Source organism: Saccostrea echinata, unplaced genomic scaffold, assembly GCF_033153115.1.
Source record: "Saccostrea echinata isolate AGI-Se365-2 ecotype Australia unplaced genomic scaffold, CSIRO_AGI_Sech_v1 ptg000013l, whole genome shotgun sequence".
Taxonomy (NCBI): Eukaryota; Metazoa; Mollusca; class Bivalvia; order Ostreida; family Ostreidae; genus Saccostrea; species Saccostrea echinata.
Window position 1 is genome coordinate 3,184,230 of NW_026889762.1, and position 8,490 is coordinate 3,192,719.

General features: G+C 34.9%; 1 pseudogene; it reads left to right on the plus strand.

The window, feature by feature from the left end:
* Positions 1–1,015: 1,015 nt before the first annotated feature.
* LOC133186352 (uncharacterized) lies at positions 1,016–8,157 on the plus strand (annotated as a pseudogene).
* The last annotated feature ends 333 nt before the right edge of the window (positions 8,158–8,490 follow it).

Here is an 8,490-nt window from a genome sequence, read left to right on the forward strand (position 1 = left end):
TTTTAATCAAAATGACAGATACAGCATAACAAAATAAAAACATTTCATTTTTGTTAATGTTTACACGTTTCTATTCATTTTCTAGAGTTAAATTACATCTCTAAATACGAATATTACGAAAACTTGTATTCTAAAATTGACGTCATCTCGCCTACTATGACGTCATAATGTAGCACTGATTAAGTCAAGGTAGAATATTTTGTATGCTTCCTTATTACCCCTGCGTTTTGAAAGAATTTTAACGAAAAGGTCTATTTTAATAACCATGGAAATACTATTTGTTGAAATTGAAGACTAATATAAAAAATATGTATCCTATTATAGTCTTCTTGTGTACCAATACTTATTCAAATTTAAACAAAACTAACATGTGTAAGAGGATCGAGTAGGGTTTTGAAATTATTTACAGATGGACAGATAGAAAGACAGCTAACTAGAAGGATGATTGAAACCTTAATAATGCATAAATTCATCTGGTCCCTGTCCAACAGAGTTAAACATTTCCTTTTTTTTCAGCCTTACTTTTTAGACTTGAGCACATCATACTTTGCTAGAAACTTTTTTGTTGACTCGGCAATCTTTTCTTTGACCTGATAAACGGAAACCTACAACAAACAGAAAATACCATGATTTCTATAAATAGAGTATAGAATAATGACATACCTCCTGGTCACAATCACCTGTAAAGCAAGACCTACTGATATTCCTCCAATCAGACATTCTGTCTTATAGAAATTTACATTTCAGACTGAATTTTTTTTTTTATTTCAGTTGTGGTCAGTGGTCACTGGCTATCACAAGAAGATTTCTGGTCACAAACTACCTTTCTATTAGCAATGATTAAGTATGTAGCTTCTTGCTTACATGTTCAAAGGTTTACAAAGAGAAGATTTTCACTCTTTCTACTCCAGTCAAAGACGTTATGAGCATTGACATCTTTAATACGTCATAGTTTTTTTTTTAAACTTTGACAGATCAATCTGTGATCCAAGTCTTCTTTTACTTTTAATTACAGGGTCATCTATTTATTTGACCAAAAACCCAGTAATGGAACTCTGTTACAGTGCCAAAGACATCCTACTCTGTGACCTGTGTCAAACAACTGCATTACAGAGTCATTGTGAACTTTGTCATGTAAACCTCTGTATAGTCTGTGTTGGAAAACATCTCTCTGATTCATCCAAAAGACACAATGTTGTACCATACAAACACAGAACTTCTACCCCTAGCTACCCAAAATGTCCAAACCACACCCAGAAATATCGTGAACTTTACTGTGAGAAATATGACATTCCTGTCTGTTCTACCTGCATCTCCTCGGGAAAACACAAAGGACACGATTTATCCGATACTCTGCAGAAACTAAGTTCAAAAACAAATGATTTACAAAAAGATTTAGAGGAACTAGAGGAAAAAATCTACCCTACATACGAAGAAATTACATTAGATTTAATTTCTGAAAACGTCAGTTTGGAAAACATTATGAGAAACTGACAACAGCTTTCACCAAACAAGGAGAAGACTGGCATAGAGAAATTAACATCATTGTCAAGAAACAAATATCTGAAATTGACGAGATGAAAACGAAACACTTGGCTGCTCTAAATAAACAGGAAAATGAAATTAAACATATTACTTCTGATGTAAAACAAAGCATAATTGATCTGAAGAAAATACTGGACTCTAATGATGTTTCCCTAACCTCTGCGTACAAATCCAGGAATGCTGAATTCAGAAGTTTACCTCCTAAAGTCAATGTAGCATTACCAAGTTTCTCTCCTCATCATATCAATACAGAACAGCTCTATCAAATGTTTGATTCTCTGTCAGCATTATCCATTATAAAAGAAAAACATGGCTACACAATGAAGACACCAGAAACTGTATCCCGTCCTCCAGTCAAACCACTGCTTGATGAACCAGAGCTCATCACCACCATAACACGGGGTGTAAGTACTCACTATACAGTGTTACCTGTCTCAGTGATGAAAAAATCTGGACATGTAGAGATAACAAAATCATGAAACTCTACAGCCTCCGGGGCAAACTATTGAATTCAATAAAAACCAAGTCTAAGAACATACCACGTGACATAGCAGTTACAATGAGTGATGATCTAGTTTATACTGACCATAATACAAGAACTGTAAACGTAGTGAAGAATAAGCAGATACAGGAAGTGATCAGACTACAGGGGTGGACACCTTGGCATGTCTGTAGTACCTCCTCTGGTGACCTTGTGACCATGGTTGGGGTCAATTACTTTGAAATGTAATTAATTACTTTCAATTACTTTGGTAATTTTGTCAATTACTTGCAATTACAATTACATTGATTTTTTCAAATGTAATTAATTACTCTCAATTACTTTGACAAATATAATTAAATACATTTCAATTACTTAAGTTTTATTTTTGAAAAATCTTGAGAACAAATACATATATAAACGACATTGAGATACACAAAGCATTATGTACTGAAATGTTTTTACAGTTTTGAGTTCATTTTAATCATCATTAGATTTTCAAACACAGCAGCACTCAAACAACATTTTTCTGGTCTGAACAGTTTTCCAGCCACGCTGAAAAGTCTTTCAACGGGTGCTGAAGTCAAGTTGGTACAGCTAAATACCTTTGGGCTAACCGAGAAAGGCATTTAGGAAACGTGGAATGATTTTCACTTTAAAATTTCCAGAAACATTTTCTGGGACATTATATTCATCCAATACTATTGAATTCATATTTGGTTCTGAATAAGGTTTTTACTATAGTGAACTTTTATTCAGTGTTTTTGTTCTTGGGTATTAGAGGGTTTCACAGGTGGACAAAATTAGACCTCTACCTATTGCCCTGGGCAGTGTGACATGCTGTATAAACAAATTAAACATTCTGAGACATTTGATTGTTGCACAAACACAAGCCCATGCCACACAGGTATACTGAACTGTGTATCTTGAAAAGACACCTTTTTAAACTTATAACTTAAAAAAAAATAATTTAAATGTAATTGAAAAGTAATTGAAAATACATGACATCTTTGGAAATGTATTTAAATACATTCAATTACTTGTAATTGAAGACTGGCTCAAATACAAATTACTTCCAATTACTTTAAAAAAAGTAATTAATTACGCTCAATTACAAATACTAATTACAATTACCCCATCCCTGCTTGTGACGATACATATTGTCGTTTTGTACATATTGTCGTCGGCGACAATATGTACCTACCCTCACTGCACATATTGTCGTCCATCGGTACATATTGTCGCCGGCTGAAAAGTAACACATGTACATATTGTCGCTGGCGACATTATGTGCCTCACCCCCACTGTACATATTGTCGCCCCACAGATATTGTTGCTTAAAGACTTCTTTTGTTGTTTTTGGTAGTTTTGTGAATGTAATTTGGGTGTATATCACACTGACGTGTCTCGTATGCTATTTCAAGCAGCGTGATTGCGACGGTACATTTTGTCGTCTTGTTTATATTGTCGCCGGGGACAATGTGTACCTACCCTCACTGTGTATATTGCCATCCATCAGAACATGTCGCATGGCAATGCACGGCAATGATCCATATCAATATGGCCAGAAAAACTATAAACTTCAAAAATGGCCATATACACTTAATGTTCTCGTCAAAATATGGCTGAAATATTGCCAACTCGATGTTAAACAACAATATACAGTTAAGGTATATCATTGAGGGAGTTAGCAAGATTTCAGTTCACCAAGGCCAGGACTATTTCCTGAGGCGAAGCCGCAATGATACACTTTTAACTGTTTTATTAAACCGATACAAACGTAAAATTTAGAGGATTAAGATTTCAAAGCAGGGATTAGCTCACTGAACTAACACACGTTGATTAGTCCATTTACATATCATACCAATTTTAATGTAAAACCTAGAGGATTACGGATAACCGAGAATTAGCTTTCGAAGCGGAGATTAGCCCACTTGACAACACACGGGGATTAGTCCATTCTTAATGATTTCTAGGGAAATAGTCACATCTAACGATCTAATGTTATATAGGGAAAAATTCAGTAGAAGTATAATAATAATCAATTAATCAACAATCCATATAAATTTGACTAATCATTGCTTTGTTTTGCTCTGTTGCATTGCCTTAATCTCTTTTTGAGAAGATGATTATTAAAGAAATTTCCCATATATTACTATGTAAAAATTTGATCGCTTATTGTGACCCCAGCCTAGGCCCGGTTTGATTTGAAGATGCTTGAATCTGCGCTACCTGAGGAAACTTCCATATAAGTATCACTATTCACGGGCCTACTGCTGTTCTCAGTGGTGGATCCAGACAAAAGAGGGGGGGGGGGTGGTTCAGAATTTTTTTTGACAAGTTAAATTTTTTTTTTAAAAGTCATTTGCATGTAAAGGTGTGTTACTGTATATGTTAAGTAAATTATTAAAATATGAAATTTTATCTGTGGACTAAATTGAGAGTATATACAAGTTAAACAAACAGAATGTACCAAAGCAGACAAAAAATTAAACCAAAGGGGGGGGGGGGGGTGCGCCGGTCCTACATCTGTCTGGTATATGAGATTTTTAAAGATTTTCTGTATATATTCCTATGTAAGACTTTAATCACCCATTGTGATCCCAACCTATACTCCATGGGGTCATAATTTGAACAAAAATGATTTTGTCTTTATTGTTATAATGACCATCTCGAGAATTTTTCATTCGTAGAGGTCATCACCTGCCGGTGGAGGGCTGCAAAGAACTGCGTACTATAGTATTGTTCTCCCTCCTACCTCCAAGTCATTTTTCAAAAATTAACATATTTGAATGTTTTTCATATCTATATAGATATTCATATGAATTTTCATAAAACATTACTTCTTTGGGAAAACAATGAGAGATAACTCTATAATATTTCGTAAAACTTGTGATTTTCACTATAGAAAACAACGGAAAATATATTTAAAACATCCCCCCCCCCACCCCCCCTGTGAAACTAAATTCCTTCTTACAGGTAATACGGACCGTCCTTTCACAATTTCATACCAAAGCTTTTTGTTGTTTCACGGGGGGAACATATGTTTACAGACAAAAACTACCAAAATGGTTATTTTTTTACCAATATCATTGGGGTTTACAACTAAAACATTGTATTTTATTAATAATATATGTTTAATTTTATATGAGTAAAACATAAGGAAAGATTAGAGGAACATTTATTCATATCCAAGAATATTTTAAAATGTGGTGATGCTTTAAAGCCCGATTTCAATGAAAAATATCGTCTACCCCCCTTATTCAAAAAGCTGGAATTAGGGGTAAATAACTATATAACACTGGATTTAAAATTATCAGTCAATTACCATTGAACTGTTCTTTGCATTCAACAAAGATTTTACGGCCAAATTGTCACAAGTATTGAATGAAATGGGTGTAAAATGTAGGCGGGAATCGAGAGTTAGCGAGCGTAGTTCTTTAGACCTATGCTTGGCACTCATGGTCATTGAGCAGTTAGGGATTTTTTTTCAGGCCAGCTACGCAAAATTGATCGTACGCTATAAAACGAAGCTTTCACATAAGTATCATCTCTTCTGATCCAGCACAAAAAATGAAGGATTTTTTTTCTAAATATTCTTTGAAAGAAAGTTGATCACCTATTGCAGCCACACCCTTCCCTCGAGAGACATGATCTGAATACATGTAAAACTGAATCTACACCTCATAATGAAGCTTTCACATAAGTTTATCATTTCTGACACAGTGGTGTTTGAGATTTTTAAAAGATGTCACTAAATTTTTACTAATCCTTAACTTCTTCCCTTGACAGAGGACCAGGCCCTTCATTTGAACAAACTTGAATCCCTTTTATAGACTGATGCTTTGTGGCAAGTTTGGTGGAAATTAACCCAGTAGTTCTTGAGAAGAAGCTGAAATTGTGAAAAGTTTACAGACAGAGGGACGGTCAGACAAAATGTGATCAGAAAAGCTCACTTGGACTCCAGCTCAGGTGACCTAAAAATGTGAACCTCAACACCAATTATATCTTCATATGATTGTATATAAGAAAAACGCAAAAATAATTTCCAAAAAAATCATTACTACTGAACAAAAAAACTAATACGTGTATTCAATCTCCCAAGTATATTTTACAAGATTTATTAATCTTAATTAAGATTAAGATTTAGGCTGATTTATCAGAGGTCTCAAGAATTACGGTATTTTGACATATCATAGTGATGTACATCAATCCTGGACACAATTTTCTGCCCAGAAAGTTTTCTCCCTACAGTATTGTTAGTAATGCTGTTTGTCTCCCTCCGTGTGTGTGAGGGTGTGTGTGTGTGTGTGTGTGTGTGTGTACAATGTAAATCTATCTTTCCTTTCTCAAGTAAATACTAGTATTCGTCAAAACAATATATCGACGACAATATATGCCGACCTTGACTGTACATATTGTCGCCGACGACAATATGTGCTGGTGCTTGACTATACATTTTGTCGTCCATTTAGCAGGGAAAAAATAAGACTCGTCTCGGAACATATTGTCGCCGGCGACAATATATACCGATGAACGACGATATGTGCAGTGAGGGTAGGTACATATTGTCGCCGACGACAATATGTACAAAACGACAATATGTACCGTCACAGACCTCCTGATTACCATGAACAATGATGATAATAAACAATCAAAAGTCGTCCGTTACTCTGGCTCCACAGAGAAACAAACCATTCAATTTGATAGTGAAAGTAAACCTCTGCATTCATCTGGTTACATTAAATACGAGGGCCGTTCAAAAATTACGCGGACTCTGCTATTATTTACTCTTATAGACGTCATATAGAATTGAAATTTCGAAGGATCATATTTCTTCAAAATTCCATTAAATTCTTGGTAAATTTTTTTGATTTTATTTAATATCTCATAAAATTATTGCCGTTTTGATACTGCTGATGGTGATACACGGAGCACGGCAAAAATGTTGAAAACCTAACATGCGGTATCCAAAATTTTATTCATTTATTTTCCATATTTCACGATATTATTCAACAATTTTCTCTAAAATTTCTTTTTATTGTTTTATTATTAAGTATTCAGATTTCTGGCGTAATATTTGAAGTACTAACAGAAATATTGTAATTTTTCTCCGATGTGACCCCTACGAAATCAACTGCAAAAATGACGTCTCGTAATTTGACGGAGCAGCGCACTTTTATCAAATCATGAATCATGCTGGGAAAACGCAAATAGAGACCCAAAATAATCCTAATGAAACATGTAGTAAACCAGAGGAATATCCGACACATCTCTACAAAATGTAAAAAAGAATTTTAGACTGTTAGACCTCAGTCAAAAGGCAGTCCGGGAGGGATGGAAGTAGTTCATCGACAAAACACTGATCTGGGCTGTTAAGAATGTGATTGAGATCGACCAAACTTTACTTCAGAAATATCTGCAGTTTTGGGGTTTAACACAAACTAAAACACACAATAGTAGTTTTATAGTTTTTAAGCTGAATCGGAAATGGTATATGGATGTTTATTCTGAGTGGATAAGGTAACCCAAACTATACAGTATCAAATACTAAGGGAAAATATTGAGAAAATGAAAGCTCCCATTTTTAAAAATGCCCGTGACGTTGAAAGTTTACTGCGTCGTGACTTCATGACATGTCCTGTTAAATCACTTGAAATTGATACCAATTTACAATATTTTGATACGAAATTTTGATGATCATATCTGAAAAGATTCTTTTATATGTGTCGTCAAATATATTTTCTGTGCAACAAGTCCGCGTAATTTTTGAACGGCCCTCGTATATCAGTGAGAACAGGAATCTGGATATCTGTGTAGCTGACTTTTGCGTCAATGCTGTAGTGGTGGTTAATCAGGCAGGAAAACTCCGATTTAGATACACTGGTCATCCCTCTACTACTAAGAGATCATTTGATCCACGCGGCATCACAACAGACAGCCAGGGTCATATCCTGACATCAGGCACTATCAACAACTGTATCCACATCCTAAATCAGGACGGACAATTCCTCTGTTACATTGATTACTTTGGTCTACAGGATCCATGGGGTTTGTGTGTAGACTCCAGAGACAACCTCTTTGTGGTTGAGTGTCGCAGTGGTAAAGTAAAGAAAATCAAATATATGTAACTACTTCATTGTCATAAGTGACCATTTAGTTCAGTCGGCATCACAAGAGACATATCCAGAGGCGGATCCTGACAGCAGACTGTGACAACCATTGTATTCACATCATAGATCAGGACGGACAGTTCCTCTGTTACATTGATAACTGTGATCTATGGCATCCATATGCTTTATGTGACCTCTTTGTGGCTGAATTTATCAGTGGTAAAGTGAAGAAAATCAAGTATATGTAAACAATGTTTTTTAGCCATGTTTTTTGTTTGATGGTTTGAAAAAAAAATACATGTAAACAATGTGTATAGAAAAACTGTTTGAAACTGAGTTAGTCTTTCTGTG